We start from the raw sequence: 17,585 nt of genomic DNA on the forward strand, positions 1-17,585 counted from the left end.
TCCTTAGGGTAAAAAATGTTAATATCTACTCTCTTAGCAACTTTCAATAGAAAATAGATCATTGTTAATTATATTCAACATTCTATAATTTATATCCACTTGACTTATTAATTTTATAACTGAAAGTGTATTCTGTTTGTTTCACAACCTCTCTAGTGGATTGGTGGCAAAGGTAAGGAGAGCTCTAGCCTTGGGGGGGAAGTCATATTACCCCACCTCCAGGGAGACTATGATGACAAGAAAAAGACAGTACCTCCCTCTTGCTGGTGGCATTTTCATCAGTCTGTTATTGATTCGAACTGATATCAGTGGCTGGAGTTTCCTTGCTCCTCATAGGCCAGGGACAGCTGTTTCATAATATTGTTCTCCTGAAGATGTAGAGGTTTTCTATGATTAAGTACTAGAGCTTGCATTCCTCAGTCTGCTCCTTCTGTGCCCAGTCCTGTTGCCAAGGATGTACTCATCATGTTGGTCCTGGATCTCTGCATTTGCCACTTGAAATTTGGCATAGAACTTTTGAGTTTCCTGGTTTTGACTTCCACCTCTTGTTGCAGGGATGTGTAGGTACCCCAGAGCTACCCAGTTTCCTCGTCTGGGAGCCTCATCTTCTGCTGGATTTCCTGACTAAATAATTTCCTGACACTTCATTTCTAACATCTTCTGCTCCTTGTTGGTCTGATCCATGATTTTTCTGCCCTCAGTGAGCAGCTTGCTCTCCATGCCTTGTCTTTGGCTGCCAACAGCTCTGCGACCTGCTGCTCCTACTACAGGTCTTCCAGCATCTTCTTCAGCTGGGCTTTCAGTTGGGCAATCACCTCTTAGAATCCCTGCAGCAATCTCTCTTAGAGTAATAGTTCATTCAAGCCTTATTCTTGATGTTCTTGGCTTGGTTGGTAAAACACAAGGTAAAGTATCATAAATGTAAGAATCTGGTCCTAGTATGGCCACCATGATAACCTTGGCATTCCCCTTTCAGAAAGTTCTGGAGCATCCAGGGCATCTCAGAGTCCTTGTAGGGGGTGTGAGTGTCCCTGTTGCCTACTAGACCAGTTATTATATTGCTCAGGGAAAAATAATTTTGGAGGCTTCCTTAGGCCTGTCTACCACCACTCTGCGACACTACCTATGGACTATGTGGCTGTCCTTCAAGTTGTATAGGGGATTGCTTTGTTCTGCTTCTCACTGCTAGGCATGTCTACCAGCTTGAGTTTGCACAAATGCACAAATAAGGTCCTGGAAATTAGAACCATATTCATGGCTTTCCACAGTGATCTCAAAGATAGTGTGGAAGCAGGAATTGACCTCAACACAACAGCAATTTCTGTGTGTACTGCCCATGACCTGGGTCTGGTTTCCCAAGTTTATCATATGCTCAATTTCCTTATATTCCTAGTGACAAAGGAAGAGAGGTCCTTGATGTCAATGCATCAGGGTTCTAGTTCGGCTGTAGCTTCTTGCCGGGCACCTTGGGGAGTGGGTCCCAAATCTCCTCCTGGTAATCTGCAAGTAGGAGCCTGGACCAGCTATTACTAGTTCTAGGAACCCAAATTATAGGGGAAGATGTGCTCAAAGACATTGGGATATTGCTATGCAACTTGGACTCTACCCAGGTCCCCTGTGTGGTATAGATCTTGCCAGTGCCCAATGAGCCATAAGAAAACATCAAAAGTAGAATGGATCAAGCAGAAGAAAAAAATATGTCAATTAGAAGATAGGACCTCTGAAATTATTCAGAGGAATGTAAAGAAAAAATAATGAAAAACAGTGAAGAAAAGCCAATATGATAAATGGAATATCATAAAAAAACGACCTGTGAATTAATACAGTCCTAGAAAGAAAGGAGAAGAATGAGAGAAAGAATGCTCATATTAAAGATATAAGGCTAAGAACTCCCCAAATCTGAGGAGAGGTTTGGACATCTAATTTTGTGAAGATCATGGGTCCCCTAACAAACTCAATTTAAAGAGATATTTTCCAAGACCATTGTAATATAGTGTCAAAAATCAAAGACAAAGAATCTTTTAAGAAATAAGAGGAAAAAAGCATCTAATTACAAGAAAACCTGTGGGGGCGACTTTCCTTGCATGTCCCCCCGTGTGCCACAGATGAGAGTAAACATGACTGAGACAAGATGTGATCTGCTTGGGGAGGAGAGGTGGCCAGTTTCCCAGAGGAAAAAGGCCTTGAGCAGTGGCCAGTTTCTCAGGGGAAAAAGTCATTGAGCCCCTTTCTCCAAGAGTTTTTATTGGGTTGTAATACACAGGAATACAGGGTGGCAAGGATCAAACAGTAAATAACATTTCAAAGAAACCTGAGGGCTTAGTCTGAGTCAGAGTCTGTCAGGAACAGAGTTTTAGGGTTTCCTGCTCGAACCCTTAACATATGAATTAAAGCACTCTTAGCAGAGCAGATTTCACAGGTTTTTTTCAGGAATGCTTTGTGATGCCAGATTTTTCTCTAGGTCACGCTCTAGCAAGGCAAGGAGCTGCTCCCCTCCCTATCAGGTATTCAGGCTTAAGAGGATTAGAGCCAGGAAGCGCTTCTCCCAGAGGGCATGGTGACTCAGGCTATCTCAAAGCAAGGGGCGAGGCAAGAATTCATTGCTCTTTGTTGCAGCCTTCCCACCCAGTCCTTCTATGATGGCCTCCCAAGTGATCCTGTCTGGCCTAGGTTGCCCTTCCTCTGAGGGATCATACCTGCCAAGGACTTCTGGCCATGATTTGGGAACAGGGAGGAAACTGAGGCAGCATTTGCTACCAGAGACAAGCTTTGTCTCCTGCAGCTCGAATTCCAAAGATCGTCCCTCGCCCTTAGCCACAGGGGATCGAGTTACAATTCCTGAAACCAGGCAGAGCAGTCCACAACAAAAACTCACATAAGTCTATTAGTTATTTCACAGCAAGAAGATCATAGATCAGAAGAAAGTGGGATGGCATATTCAAACTACTTAAATTTAAAAAAAAAACCTGCCCATCAGGAATATTTATCCGAGTAAAGTCAACCTTCAGAAATGAAGGAGAAATAAAGACTTTTCCAGACAAATAAAAGTTGAGGCATTTCATTACCACTAGACCTATCTCAGAAGAAATGCTTAAAGGTGTTCTTCAAGCTGAAACATTGAAAGGACATCAATATGAAAACATTTAATACTATTCAACACGCTGGTAAAAGTATAAGCCTATGGTTAAATTCAGCATACTACAAAACTGTAATATATTGGTGTTAACCACTTAACTGGGGTATAAGTGTTTAAGGACAAATTTGTTAAAAAGAATTATAGCTACTACATTTTGCCAATGAATATACAACATAATAAGAGCTAAATTATAAAAAATCAAAAACATGAAAGGGAGAAAGTTGAAGGTTAGAGTTTTTGTATGCAATCACAATTGTGAGTATAAAATAGACAGTTATTTCTCAAGAAGCTTTATGTAAGCCTCATGGTAACCACAAAGGAAAAACTTACAATCAGTACACAAAAGATAAAGAAAAATAGCAAAGCGTACCTCCATGGAAAATTATCAGTTCACAAAGGAAGCCAGCAAAAGAGGAAGAAAGAAATAAGGAAATTACCAAACAGTGAGAAAACAATTAAAAAGAAGTTATTTGTAAATCTCTACCTATGACTAATTATTCTAAATGTAAATGTATTGAATTCTTTAACCAAGGGTAGGGTAGTCAGATGGATAAAAAACAAGAACCAACTAATACCATCAGTAAGGGATTAACTTCAGCTTTAAGAATACATAGGCTCCAAGTGGAAGGCTGGAAAAAGATGTTCCATGCAAGTGGAAACAAACAGAGAGCAGGGGTAGGCATACTCCATCAGACAAAAGTGACTTTAACTTGAAGCTGTGACAAAGAATAAGGACAGTTATTAATAATGATAAAGAGGTCAAGTTATCAAGAGCATCTAGCAATTATGAACACTTATGCACCCAACATCAGAGCACCTGAATATGTAAAACAAATACTAACAGATTTCAAGGGAGAAATATAGAGTAGAACATAACAATGCTAGGATATTTCTATATCCCAAATTGGACAATGGATAGATTGTCCAGAACAAAAATCAATGAGGAACTGTTGGACTTGAACTAAACTTTATATCAAATAGTTGTAACAGATATATCCAGAATTAATTATTCTTCTGATTATAGGTGTTGTCCTAATTATACTCTCACTTTTTATATACATTTTAATTCATTTCTGCTTTTTTTATTGTGTTCCATTGATCTATCTGCCTATTTGTATAATTTTACACTTTTAATAAATGGCTAATTACATTTGAATATTATTATAGACTAGTCCACCCATTTTGCACTTCTTTTGAAGAACTCCCTCAGATAGCTGCCTGCTTACCTTTGTTTTTTACCCATGATTATTGTCACGTTTCTCTAACACCATTTTCTAAGTTAGTATTTTTTAGGACTATAGTTATTTTGCAAAATAAATAAAGATTACCTGAATCTTTGCTATAGTTTGTCTACTTACCTGAAAGACTTCCACAATAATGCTAAATGTCAATTCTCTACTCTTGCTGCTTTAAAGAAAAATCATATCTCTTTATGTCTCTATGGGATTTTTTTTGTCCAATGATTACAGACTGAGTGTGTATTCTGTGGCACCATACTTCTCATGGAAAGCAATTCTTCTAATATAAGATCCTTGAGTAGGAGATAATAGGGATTAGCCATTCTTATCTTCTACTCAAGGATCTTATATTAGAAGAGTAGCATTACTTTAATTAAGGTTTGTTACTGTCATTAATAAATAAACTGTAATTGTCAAACAGGTAACTATTAAATGGAAAGTATTTCTTTTTCAGTTGACTTGAGGTGACACCCTCATTGGACTCATTTACTTTTAGTTCCTGCGCCTTGTTTCCTTGATTGGTGTAAATCTTTACCAGGTAATCAATGACACAAAAATGTAATGCTTCATCTAAGCTCTTTATTGTTTCTGCCTTAAGTAAAAAAGAAACAAATCAGAGAACAAGTGGGCAGCGACCAGAGGGGAGGGGGAAGGGAATTTAAGGGGAAAAATGGGGAGGGATTTTGAGGAACAAGTATGAAAGACACAGGGATGAGGACTGGGGGGGGAATGGGAGGGAGGTGGGGAGATGGAGAAGGGGGGGCTGGGATGGGAGAAATAGACAAAAAACTGTACTTGAAAAATAACTAAATAAAATTATTAAAAATATATTAAAAAAAAAAAGAATGGCTAATCCCAACCAAAAGTGTTATTTGTATGTGTTGGTGAAATTCATGGATATTTCTTGAGTTACATTTAAAAATTCCTATGCTTTTAACATAATTTCAAGGCTGATGTAAGAATATTTATTTATCTCATATCTAACTCAAATAATTCGGTCTTACTTTGACTATAAATCATAAAATAATATATGAGATTTACAGATAAGTCTGTTGCAAATTAATTTGCCTTTGAATTTTCTTCCAGATTAAATGCATTTAATTTAATACAGACTTTAATTTAATTTGTTATAAAGCTTAATTTAAGAAATATTCATTTCAAGTATTTACTGACACTGAGTATTATGCAACTTTTATAGATATATTACCACAAATATATGGGTAATCAGCTGAGCTGTGAAAACAATTTTGCCAGTCTGTTAATATCAGTAAATTAGAGCTAGCCTCGATTTATAAATGGTAGTTGATATCATATTCACTTGTTAGAGTGTCATTTGTGTTCTAAACCACCAACTGCTCGTCACCCCATCATGCATGATGTGTAATCAACAGAGAAAATACACAAGCCCAATTAGCATAATGTCACAGTCTCTTAAAATGTATGTGAACATTTAATACATAGACCATAGTGTTTTTGTAGGAATTTCTGACAATCTTTTTTCAAAGAAAGATGCAGTATCTCATACTTGGGGAATATCCCACTTAATGTGAGCTGTCTACCTGCTGTAATTACATTGACAGGGAGTTTACATATTTTTAGCTTTGATTTGATACTTTGAACATCTTCTAATGTGACACACAGGCGGTGCACCATTACTCCCTTTATTATGAGGTAAGCTCGTACTGGTGAGCATTCTGGATAAGTATTTTAGAGGAAGAATATGGGTTGCCAGATAGGTTTAAAAATCCTCAGTGACAATGATTAGAACCTGAAAAAAAATGTACTTTGAAACTCATTTTTAAAGGAAGATTTAGGTGTGCTTTCTCTAAATGGCAGAAGTTCAGGGCTATTTGGATTAATATGCATTATACATACTCTGCAGATTAAGCTAAATAGCCTAGAAAATGGATGGCCAATGAACCACTTTATCTGTACTCTGCAGGTACCTTAAGTAGTTTGTCAACTGCAACATAATTATAAACCTAGTTTGATGAAGGCAGTGTTATACTAGCTAAAATCATTTTCATTCTTCCCAGAATTTCCCTCAGAGAAATGCAAAGTAATACAGCCTATTTTAAAACAATGCTGTTTTCCTAGTTTTAACGAGTAAAATGTAGCCATAATTGAGGAACAGGTAATGTATCCTTCAGTAGAAAATGGAGCAATTATTGTCTATGTTGAGAAATAGGAACAAAATTAAATGTGGACATTGCAAGAGTCCCTGATATTTTGAATAGATTGCTTTGATGACTTTTTAAATCAAAATCATTCATTCAAAGTTCTTTGAATTCTGAAAATATGTTTTGAATATTTAAATATACATCTAAATGAAATGTAAGCCTGAAGCAACTGGAAATAGACAGAAAAATGAATCTTGGCATCACTGCTTTAGGTATTGCAGAGAAATGCATGAGCACCTAAATTTATATGAATATAGGTATATATACATACGCAAGTATTTTGCATGTACCCAAACTTGATATGAGTAAGTTGGAGAATTTCATCTTAGTTTTAAAAGCATACTTTGGAACTTTGCGATATGTCTTCAGAACGAACCCATAAAGTTGTCTACAGCAAAATCCCCAGGATTTATGAATTTGTCACATCATATGTCAAAATGGATTTTACCATTATCATTAAGGTTATAAACCTTAATACAGGGAGATTATCTTGGATTATTTTATTGGGTCCAATCCAATCACATGAAACCCTAAAGGCTGCGTGGGAACTTTCCAAACTGGGGTCAGTGAGATGGCGTAGCAGAAGTCAGAGATATACAAAGCATAAAGAGGGACTTGACCCACTGTTGCTAGAGGAGGGCACCTGGAAAGTAAGAGGAAAAATTTAGACAGCATCTGGAAGCAAAGCCAGATCTCCGACAGACCTCCCGTGAGGCAACAGGGACCCTAGTCCTACCATCACAAGGGAATGAGGTTGGCCACAACTGCAACAACTTTGGAAGCAGATCATTCCCCAGAGTCTCCAGTAAGGAGGGTCAGCGCTGTGCTTTCAGCTTTATGAAACCCTAGCCTACACTCACTTCTGACCTACAACACCTGGAGAATGATAAATCTGTGTTATTTTAGGCCATGACATTAGTAGAAATCTGTTATGGCAGCAATTGAAAATTAATACACCATTTTTAAGCTGACAGAGAAATAATTTAGTCTGTTTTATTTAGCTAATTTTCATGTTAGTTACCTCTCATTGTGCTCATACAGTTTCTGTGATAATAGTCATGGGTGAGAATATGGCCCAAATGGAAGACAATCCATAGCCACGATTGTTTCTATCTTTCTGTTCATTCTCCCATTATAGTTCCCACACTAGACCTTTGGTAGCTGCATCTTCTTACCCCTTTGTTTAACCATCTTGTTCACATTCTGTAAGTCTTACTCTTTGTTTTTTTTTTCTCAGGATAAGCTAAAGACTAACCCTCTTGTTCTTTCCCCTCCCCACCAAATCAATAACAACAAAGAAGTAAACTAAACAGTTAATCTTAAAACAAAAGGCCAAAGTAAGAGGCAACAAGCATTTATCTGGGATTAAAAAAAAAATAAAACCCCAAACGGTAGCATTTGGGAAGCAGTGGTTCAAGCAGAACTCCAAACAGTGTTCTGATTAGGAAATAAAGGCAAGGGGTAATTATGAGAGAGGGAAGGGGAACAATTCCACCAATAGAGGAAGGCATTTCTATTGGTGCAGATGAGCTTCCATAGTGACACTAATTCTAAAGAGCATTTTGAATTTTCGGGCTGGCAGTCATCAGTTTAGTGGTCATATCTGCTTTCTTGTTATTTTTGTGAAGAGTGCTGGGGGGCACAGCGTTGCTTCAGGCCTATTCCAAAGGTGGTTTTGTCCCGTTTTAACACTCCAAAGTTTAAGGTATAAGACCTGCTAGGAAGCTAAACAACAAAACAAACAAGCAAGCAGAAAAAAACAAAACAAAGACACTGAAATAGAGAACAAGGGGACAGTGACCAGAGGGCAGAAGGAAGGGAAGTTAAGGGGAAAAAGGGGGAGGGATTTGGAGGAACAAATAGGAAGGACACAGGGACGAGAACTAAGGGGGTTGGAAATGGGAGGGAGGTGGGGATCATGGGGCGGGGTGGGCTGGGATGGGAAAAATAGACAAAAAACTGTATTTGAAAAATAACTAAATAAAATTAATTAAAATTAAAAAAACATTTCTTGTAATAAAATTATGATGGTGATAAAAAAAAAAAAAGACCTACTGGGCTGTTTTTTGGGGGAAGGCAGCTCTGACTTTATTTTAAAGTGTCTCCATTTATATTGTTTTTTGCATCTCTGTATAAGATTAACACCATTGCTTTGAGGCAGGATAGTAAGAAGCTAGGAAAATTCCTGAACAAGTGGAATGGGGACGCTGAGACTAGCTATTAAACAAGGCCAAACAGTTTGAACAACTTACAGCCAGATAGTGAATCATAAAACCTTGTGCTCCCTAACCAAGGACACTCAAGAAAAAATAGTTTGTACCTCCCCTCCTTAACCAGAGAATACATAGCTTTAATTACCATGATCAGGGAGATAGAGAATAGAGACCCAATTAATGCCTTTTGAGCCAGCCAAACCCAAGGATGGATGAAGTCAAGGGAACAAATAACAAAAACCCTATTAGAGCCAGACAGACCCAAGATAAAAATAAAATAGCAAGGCAAACCAAAGAATAATCCCAGACTCCACTACACACCTATTCAGATGCATCAATATATTAAAAATACTGGTGGAAAGTTGATGAATATTCTGCTGAAACCATCCCCTAGGATTCTCACCCACAGAAAAGAAATAAAACCCTTAGGACAGAGGACATCAGTGTGGACTAGCTCTAGAGCAAGCCCATACCCCTTTCTTGAGCATAAACTTTTTGTTTACTCCCAGACTCTAACTGTCTTCACTAGACTTGCAGCCAGCACCAGCTGGGTCTCGGCTTACCCCATGCTGTCTCCAAGGCCACCTTTTCCTCTGACTTTCCCATGAGCTAAAAGCAGCTTCCCCTTGCCTCGCCTCTATCACTGACTTTTACTCCCAGTGAGCTAACCACAGCCTCGCCTTGGCTCACTCCTCCCCTGTAATGCTTCAGGTGAGCCCAAGCAGAGCACGTCCTAGGCTCTCTCCTGTAGTTCCTTCTACCACAAGTCCTTCCTTTGTTTCCTTGTCCCTAGCTTTAATAAACACACTCTCGGATTTACAGCCAAGATGGAGGCATAGGTGGAAACATTGTGCCTCCTTGCACAACCAAGTTTAAAGACAACAAAGTTTTAGTAACAAAAACACAGCCAAAACACAGAAAATTGAATTGTATGGAAGTCCCACAACAATGAGCGATTCAGCCAGACTGGTAACAGGGGCGGAGTCAGCGGTGGAGCAGAGTCAGGCAGGAGAGATCAACCAGACCATCCCAGGAGTGCAAGAGGTGGTTGGCGGATCCCAGGCAGGGGTGGAGGTGGATAGACCCAGTGAGGGCGCAGGGCAGCTGGCTGACCATGGTCACATATTCCCACGCAGATAAACCAGGTGAAAGAGTGAGCAGTGAGACAGACCGCACAGGCTAGGGCCCCAGCGATGGAAATTAGAGCCTGAAAGCACCAATTGGAAAGACTTTTGAGGTTGAGGTGCTAGGAGAGGCTCCAAGGCTCACAGAGAGTTTGTTGGAGAGACTCGAAAGGTCCTGGAGGGTACACAAGCCCACACACCAAGGAACCAGCATCAGAAGGGCCCAATTTGCTCGTGGGAAGCAGCAGAGGGGACAGAAATCTGAGAGAGAGCAGAACAAACGCCATTGCCCCTCTCTGACCCCGCCCCCACATACAGCATCAAAACCCAGTGACCTGGGTGCCCTGCCCCAGTGAACACCTAAGACTCTGCCCCTCATAAGTAACAGGTGCAAACAGACCAAAACATTATGGCTCAAGAACAGCTCAAAGCCCCAGAGCCAATAATTCTAAGTGACCAAGAGATAGCCAACCTTTCAGATGCACAGTTCAAAACACTGATGATCAGGATGCTCACAAAATTGGTTGATTTTAGTCAGAAATTAGAGGAACAAATGAAGGCTAAACTAATTAAAATGAAGAGAAATGCACAGGAAACCAATAGTGATAGAAAGGAAACTGGGACTCAAATCAAGAGAGTGGACCAAAAGGAAGAAAAAAATGACCAAAAAGAAAAGGATAAAAAAACAAGAATTCAAAAAAATGAGGAGAGACTTAGGAACAAACCTCCAGGACATCTTTAAACGTTCCAACATCCGAATTATAGGGGTACCAGAAGGGGAAGAGGAACAGCCATGAGTGGAAAACTTATTTGAACAAATAATAAAGAAAAACTTCCCCAATCTGGCAAAGGCAATAGACTTCCAGGAAATCCAGGAAGCTCAGAGAGTCCCAAAGAATGTGGACCCAAGAAGGAACACACCAAGGCACATCATCATTACATTAGCCAAGATTAAAATGAAGTAGAGAATCCTAGAAGCAGCAAGAGATAAGGGGACAGTAACCTACAAAGGAGTTCCCAACAGACTGTCAGCTGATTTCTCAAAAGAGACCTTCCAGGCAAGAAGAGGCTAGAAAGAAGTATTCCAAGTCATGAAAGGCAAGGACCTACAACCAAGATTACTCTATCCAGCAAAGCTTTCATTTAGAATGGAAGGGCAGATAAAGTGCTTCTCAGATAAGGTCAAGTTCAAGGAGTTCATCATCACCAAACCCTTATTATATGAAATGTTAAAGGGACTTATCTAAGAAAAAGAAGATAAAAATATGAACAGTGAAAGGACAGCAAACTCACAGTTATTAAGAACCACACCTAAAACAAAAGCAAACTAAGAGGACAGCTAGATCAGGAGCAGAACTATAGAAATGAAGATCACATAGAGGGTTAGCAACAGGGGAGTAGGAGGAGGAGAAGGGGGGAGAAGGTACAAAGAATAAGTAGCATAGATGGCAGGTAGAAAATAGACAGGGGGTAGGGCAAGAGTAGTGTGGGAAACATAGAATCTAAAAAACTTATGGCACATGGAAATAAATGAAGGGGGGATGGTGGGGGAGGGGTATGCAAAGTGGAGAGGAATGAAGGGGGGGATAGGACAACTGTAATGGCATAATCAATAAAATATATTTTTAAAAAACATACTCTCAAAATCACCAGGACACGTGCTGTGAAATCTTTCCTGCACCAAGTCAAGAACCCTCACGTTACAAGCGGGCCTGAGGCAGACCTCCTCCAGGCCTGGTCCCATCTGGTAACAGCTTTAGTTCACATTTAAACCTAATCTTGCTAGTGCACTCTCTGCCTGATAAAACAGATGCTGTTTTTCTTTTAAGACAAGACCACTACAGCATTTGTTTTCCAGTGTTAACTGCAGAGTCCATGTACTTGTTTGCAATGTTCGATCCACCTGACAACCTCACTTCATTCCTCCTCAGGTCTGAGAAATCCCTCAATCTCATTCCATACACAAAAAGAGATAGGCTGATAAGTCATAATAAAATTAGTAGTCACTTACCTTCCTCTATGCAGATAGTCTGTTTTTATGTGGAATGATTCATTTGTTGGATGGAACTTCTTCCCTAAATGAAATAAACTGACGTTAAGTTATTTTTTGTTTTAAATGTTACTATCGCTATATATTCAATATTAGCCATTTGCAATAAAAGTAATCAGGATCATTTTTTCATAACACCAGATATAATACATGGGTTGTTAAAAATATTCCATTAGTTTTATACAAAACTATCTAGTGTGCATCAGCACACATAGTATACATCAATATCTGAATGAGTGCTTAAAAATGTGGCTTACTGTGTAACTACACCGTATCATTATTGTATTCAAATTAATGAATATGTAGTCATGATTTCCCCAAGACAAAGTGAGCTTTAGTTTTTCTACCTGTTACTAGGTCTAATATTTAGAACTTTAAATGATTGAATCATATAAATAAAAACTAAGAGGAAAGTGCATGTTCAGAACATATTACAGTTGCTTAAATTATGATATATCATTTGAGTATTACAAAGATTCTGTCATATTTTTGTTGAGGACATCAATGTACTATGAAGAAAGAACAGAGATACCTATAAGGAAGTCTTTCAAGATAGTAATACATTAGAAATATTATAATTAATGAAATTGGTAATAAATTAGTTATTATTTAAATGTTTCTTAAAATGTAAATTTAATAGAAAATTTAAGAATATAAAAAGAACCATGTGCAAATTCTTTTTTATTATTGAAATATATTTGGCATTGTATAAATATATATAAATATATAATAACAGTGTGTAAATTGAAGGTATACAACATGTGAATTTGAGACATTTATATATTTCAGTGTGGCTACTGAAACATTAACTAGCATCACTATTATGCCACCTGGTTATTATTTTTGTGCTGGAGGTAAATAAGATCTACTTCCTTAGCACATTTGCAAATTATAATGCAATATTATGATCTATCATCAATATACTATTCATAAGATCTCAAGGACTTATTTACTAGTGGCAAGTTCTTATCCTTAAGCTACATTTCTCATATTCTCTCACGCCCAGCCCCTGGGAGCTAATATTTTACTCTGTGTTTTTATGAATTCAGCTTTTTTTTTTACATTCCACGTGTGAATAATATTGTACATATTTGTCTTTCTCCCTCTGACACTATCTCACTTAGCATAATGTCCTCAATATCTGTTATGATTGTTGCAAGAGGCAGGATTTTCTTTTTTCTCATGGCTGAATAATATTCCACCATGTGCCAATGCATATGGTTACATGTATATGTGTGTAGATATGTCATGTGTGTATATGTGTACATGTGTATATATGTATATGTGAGTACATGAAGATATAACTTCTTTATCCATTTATCCATTGACTTAGTGGTTTTCAACCTTTTTAATATCATGGCACACAAATTGATTATTAAAACTCCGTGGTACACCAGTGCACATTACGCTTTTTGTTTACCTGAGGAAAAAACTAGGTATAATTTTGATTGATTAACACTGGGTGGCTATTGTTGTGTTGGCTGTTGTCATTTTTTTTTTTTACAATCTAAGAAAAAAGAGATCATTGCCCTTGACTAAATAGTCAGGCATTTCACACCCTATTTCATTTCCATTTATTTCTTTATTTTCCCACTTATCCTCCCTATACCCTCTTCACCTCCATTCCCCCTTCCCCCGACTTCACCACCACCGCACGACCACTGCACCATCCTTTGTGCCCCTGTGTTCCTTCCCTTGTTGCTGGATTCTTTCGCTGCCCCCCAGCCCAGAGCTGTTAGTCAGCTCTCCATGAGTCTGTCTGTTTTGCATGTTATTTCAGTTTGTTTATTAAATTCCATATATGAGTAAAATCATAAAGAAGAATATTTTAACTGTTGTGATAGCATGGAAGGACCTGGAGAGCATCTGGTAAATGAGATAAGCCAGTCAGAGAAGGACAAACACCAGGTATTTCACATTCTAAAAAATTCTTGTGACAGCCACTGTTCATCTTGCGACACGCTGGTTGAAAATCGCTGACTTGGGTTGTTTCCATACGCTGGCTATTGGGAACATGCCGCAATAAACACAGGAGGGCACGTCTGTCCTTGACATTTTGTTTGGATGTGTGTCCAGAAGTGGGATTGCTGCATTATAGAGCAGTTATGCTTTTAATTTTTTATTTCTGTTTTATAGTAGCTGAGCTAACTTACATTCCCACCAATGGTGCACAAGTGCTCACTTTTCTTCCCACAGTCACCAACGTGTGTCATGTCTTGTCTTTTTAGCAATACCCATTCTAACATTCCTTTTCCTTTTCTTTTCTCTCCCTTGGGTCATGATAAGTTTTATCATATTGAAACAAAACACACAAGATATTTTTTATTCCTTATAAGAGCATGTAACATTCATTGAGAGAAAATGGTGGTGGTTCATTCTCTCCAATGCTGATAATTAGAAAGAAATGTTTCAGAGGCTAAATGCCCCTCAGTATCTAGCAATCAGGACAAAAATGTTATAACAGTTATTACAACAAGTTAAATTTTTATCAGGTAGCGATTTAAGATACATCATATTTTTGAAATGAAAAGCCATCTTTAGCACAAATCACCCTCTTATAGTTACTGACCTTAAAGTTTTTCTTTTATTTGATTTCAGCAGAGTGCTAAGGAAGTTTATGTTTATATCCTTTGATTTAATAATGTTTTATTTTACTATTTCATTTTGATATTAAAGTGAACTCTGTAATTAACATGTAATGAAATGTCAGTTTGAATTAAATAGTGTATAACATCATCCTTGCTTACATCAGGCAGGATTGCCAAAATTTGCGTGTTTTGTTATTATGCTTCAGTCCCTGCGTTAACATCACGGATGGGTAGCCCACTAGAGGATATTTTAATTTACTGAACCATGTTTCCCTTAACAGAAAGTGTCAGGATGACACAGAAGCGGATCCCTCATTTTTTTAGAAACCTTGAAAGCAAGGCCTTTTGTCTTATACACTATTTGATTTTATTCATATTTATGATATTCACAAATTTGGTATCTAAAACTTAACATGTAACATTGAGATACCAGTGGTCTTGCTTGTGGTGCTCAACACACACAAGAGCTGTCGGAGCAGAGACACTGGAGATGGGCAGGAGCCCAGAAACTGCGCTGCCCCGTGGAACCAATTGCCTGTGAATTCGATGTGTCGTCCTACAGAGGGATTAATAACAAAAATGCCACAACATATTTAAAGCCCCTGGTTTTTGTGGCATCGATACAGAACCAAAAGCTCAATTTAAAATCCCATTAGGCAGAAACAAACAAACAAAAAAACTGGCTTTGTTACTTCATTCTGTACTTAGAAGTTGGACATAGCTTTTAGAAAACTCTTAATAAAAATAGAAGTAGCAGTAAAAAATAATGAGGGTGTTATCATAATATTGACTGTTTACTAAGTGCAGGTTTTATCACTTCTAATCTGATCAAGTGAGGGATTAGTATTTTCACTGTAGAGAAGAGAAGCCAGTGGTTTACAGAGGATTAAATCTTGCTGGTGGTATGCAAAGCTAATAGCTGGGACTCAAGCCTTGGTTTATATGCATTAAATTATGCCATGCTACTTAAAAAATATTAGTTGCTTTGTCTACAAGTAAAGTTGAAGTAAATTATTATTACATTATTTACCAAGTTATACTTAGGAGACTTTTAAATCTTTAACAAACTGAATTTGGTCCATCATTCCTCTGTGAAGAATATGTGTAAGACCATTCATAGAAGAAACTAGTAACCTTATCAAAATAATAGGTAACAAAGGACAGATAAATAGTACCAAAGTTTGAGGTCTATCAGGTAAGAATTAACTATACAGCTGATTTGCAAAAATAAAACATCAAAAATTGATATATCCAAAAGATTTTAAGCAATTAAAATTTATATTAATAAGCATGAGGACTTCGGCTAATGACTATCATAGTTTAAATAGAACCAGATTTAATCTTCTCCAGTAAAATTAGCAAAGGAAACAGAGTAATTTTTTCAAATATTGGACAAGTAATTCTGGGTAGTGATCCCTGAGAGAACTGAGACAGATTGGGTAAGACCTGTAATTGCTCTGATTTTCTTTGTTAAGGCATTTTTCAGGGCACAATGGCATGAAGGGAATTCCAAGCTGAGCAAGGGACCCTCCCTGGATTGAGAAATTAGAAATAACAGTTAGAGATGCTGAAATGCTTAGAATTTCATCATAGTGTTCTGAGAATGGAGGATCGATAAAGGGGAAAAAAAAGAAATTGCAGAAATTTTCTGTGGTGTACCCTTGAGGGTTTGCTGACAACTAGATGGCACATGAAAAGTATGAAACTTCTAAGAATAGGTCAGGAACAACCAGAGAATTATAAACTGAAACATTTCCTGAACTCAGTATCAGGTGAGAAAATATCCCACCCCTGATCATGCAGAAGGGAACCTCCTCAGACGTCGCTCAGAGCTGTCCTAGAGAGCCCAGACAAGTCAGGACTTAGTGCTGGGAGGAAACTTTCTGAAAAGAAGGCTCTTCCACACCCACCCTAGAAAATTTTGAAAACAGAGCTCACAGTAATCAAAGAACTCAGTAAGTAACTCATCCTCTGGCAAAACAGTTATATTTTTTTAAAGGAAGACATAAACCCAGACACTCAAAATATAATATTTGCAATGTTAATATCTAGCAAAAATTCCTAGGCAGGCTCAGAATGAGAAAGTGTGACTCAAATTAGACTAAAAAAAAAACAGTAGATAAATAGATTAAAAAATGACAGAGATGGTATTTATCAATGTGATTTAGTATTTTCATTTCATGTACTAATCAATTTTTTATCCATTTGTGCATTGTATTAGTTGTATGAATGTTCTATATCTATTAATTGATTATTAATCACCAGGTATAATTGTTTTTTACTCTAGGGCTACTGTAGACAGTAGATATGTGAACAAATTTTTTGCAGGTCTTTTAGCAAATGCCCGCAATGTTGCTCTGTAGTGGTGCAATGGTTAAAGGCAGAATGTCTGGGAGGCTAGCTTTGCATTTTTAAGGTATTTACATTTGGTTAACACTACCACACAATTTTCCAAAAGGATTTTGTCATTTAAAAATCACAACTACAATGTTTGGAATCTTCAGTTGTACACATCTTGGCTTCACTGGGTATTACCAGTATCTCATTGTCTTTTTAATTTTTATTTCTTTTCCAACAAAAGTGATTGAGCAACATTTGATATTCTCATAGGACATTTGGATGTCCTCTCTTTCTGAACGTGCAAATATTTTGCTCATTTTTCATGTGCAAGGGGAAAGTGTATCATTTTTTCAATTGATTTATTGAAAACCTATATATTCTAGATATAAGTTAATTTTCAGCAATATATATATCCCAATATTTTCTCACATTCTGTGAATGTTTTCACTATTTAAAGAGACCTTTTAATGAACATCTAAAACTTTTTAATGATGTATGATTTATCAGTTTTTATGTTATATGGTTGTTTTTCTTTTCTGATTTAATAAATACCTTCTTACCACAAGTTTCGGAAGACATTTTTTAATCTTTAATAGCTTAATAATCTCACTTTCATGTATATGGCCACGGTGTACCTGGGGTTTATATTTTACATGATGTGACATAAGGGTGAAGGGTTACCTTTGTTTCCAGTTTGAAATAGCACTAGATCCAGA

At 37.5% G+C, this 17,585-nt stretch overlaps 1 pseudogene; it reads right to left on the bottom strand.

Moving 5' to 3' along the window:
- Positions 1-207: 207 nt before the first annotated feature.
- On the bottom strand, positions 208-1,663 carry LOC128625802 (kinesin-like protein KIF3C; annotated as a pseudogene).
- Between the last annotated feature and the right edge of the window lie 15,922 nt (positions 1,664-17,585).

Source organism: Artibeus jamaicensis, unplaced genomic scaffold (genome assembly GCF_021234435.1).
Source record: "Artibeus jamaicensis isolate MK-2021 breed Jamaican fruit bat unplaced genomic scaffold, CSHL_Jam_final contig_889, whole genome shotgun sequence".
Lineage (NCBI taxonomy): Eukaryota > Metazoa > Chordata > Mammalia > Chiroptera > Phyllostomidae > Artibeus > Artibeus jamaicensis.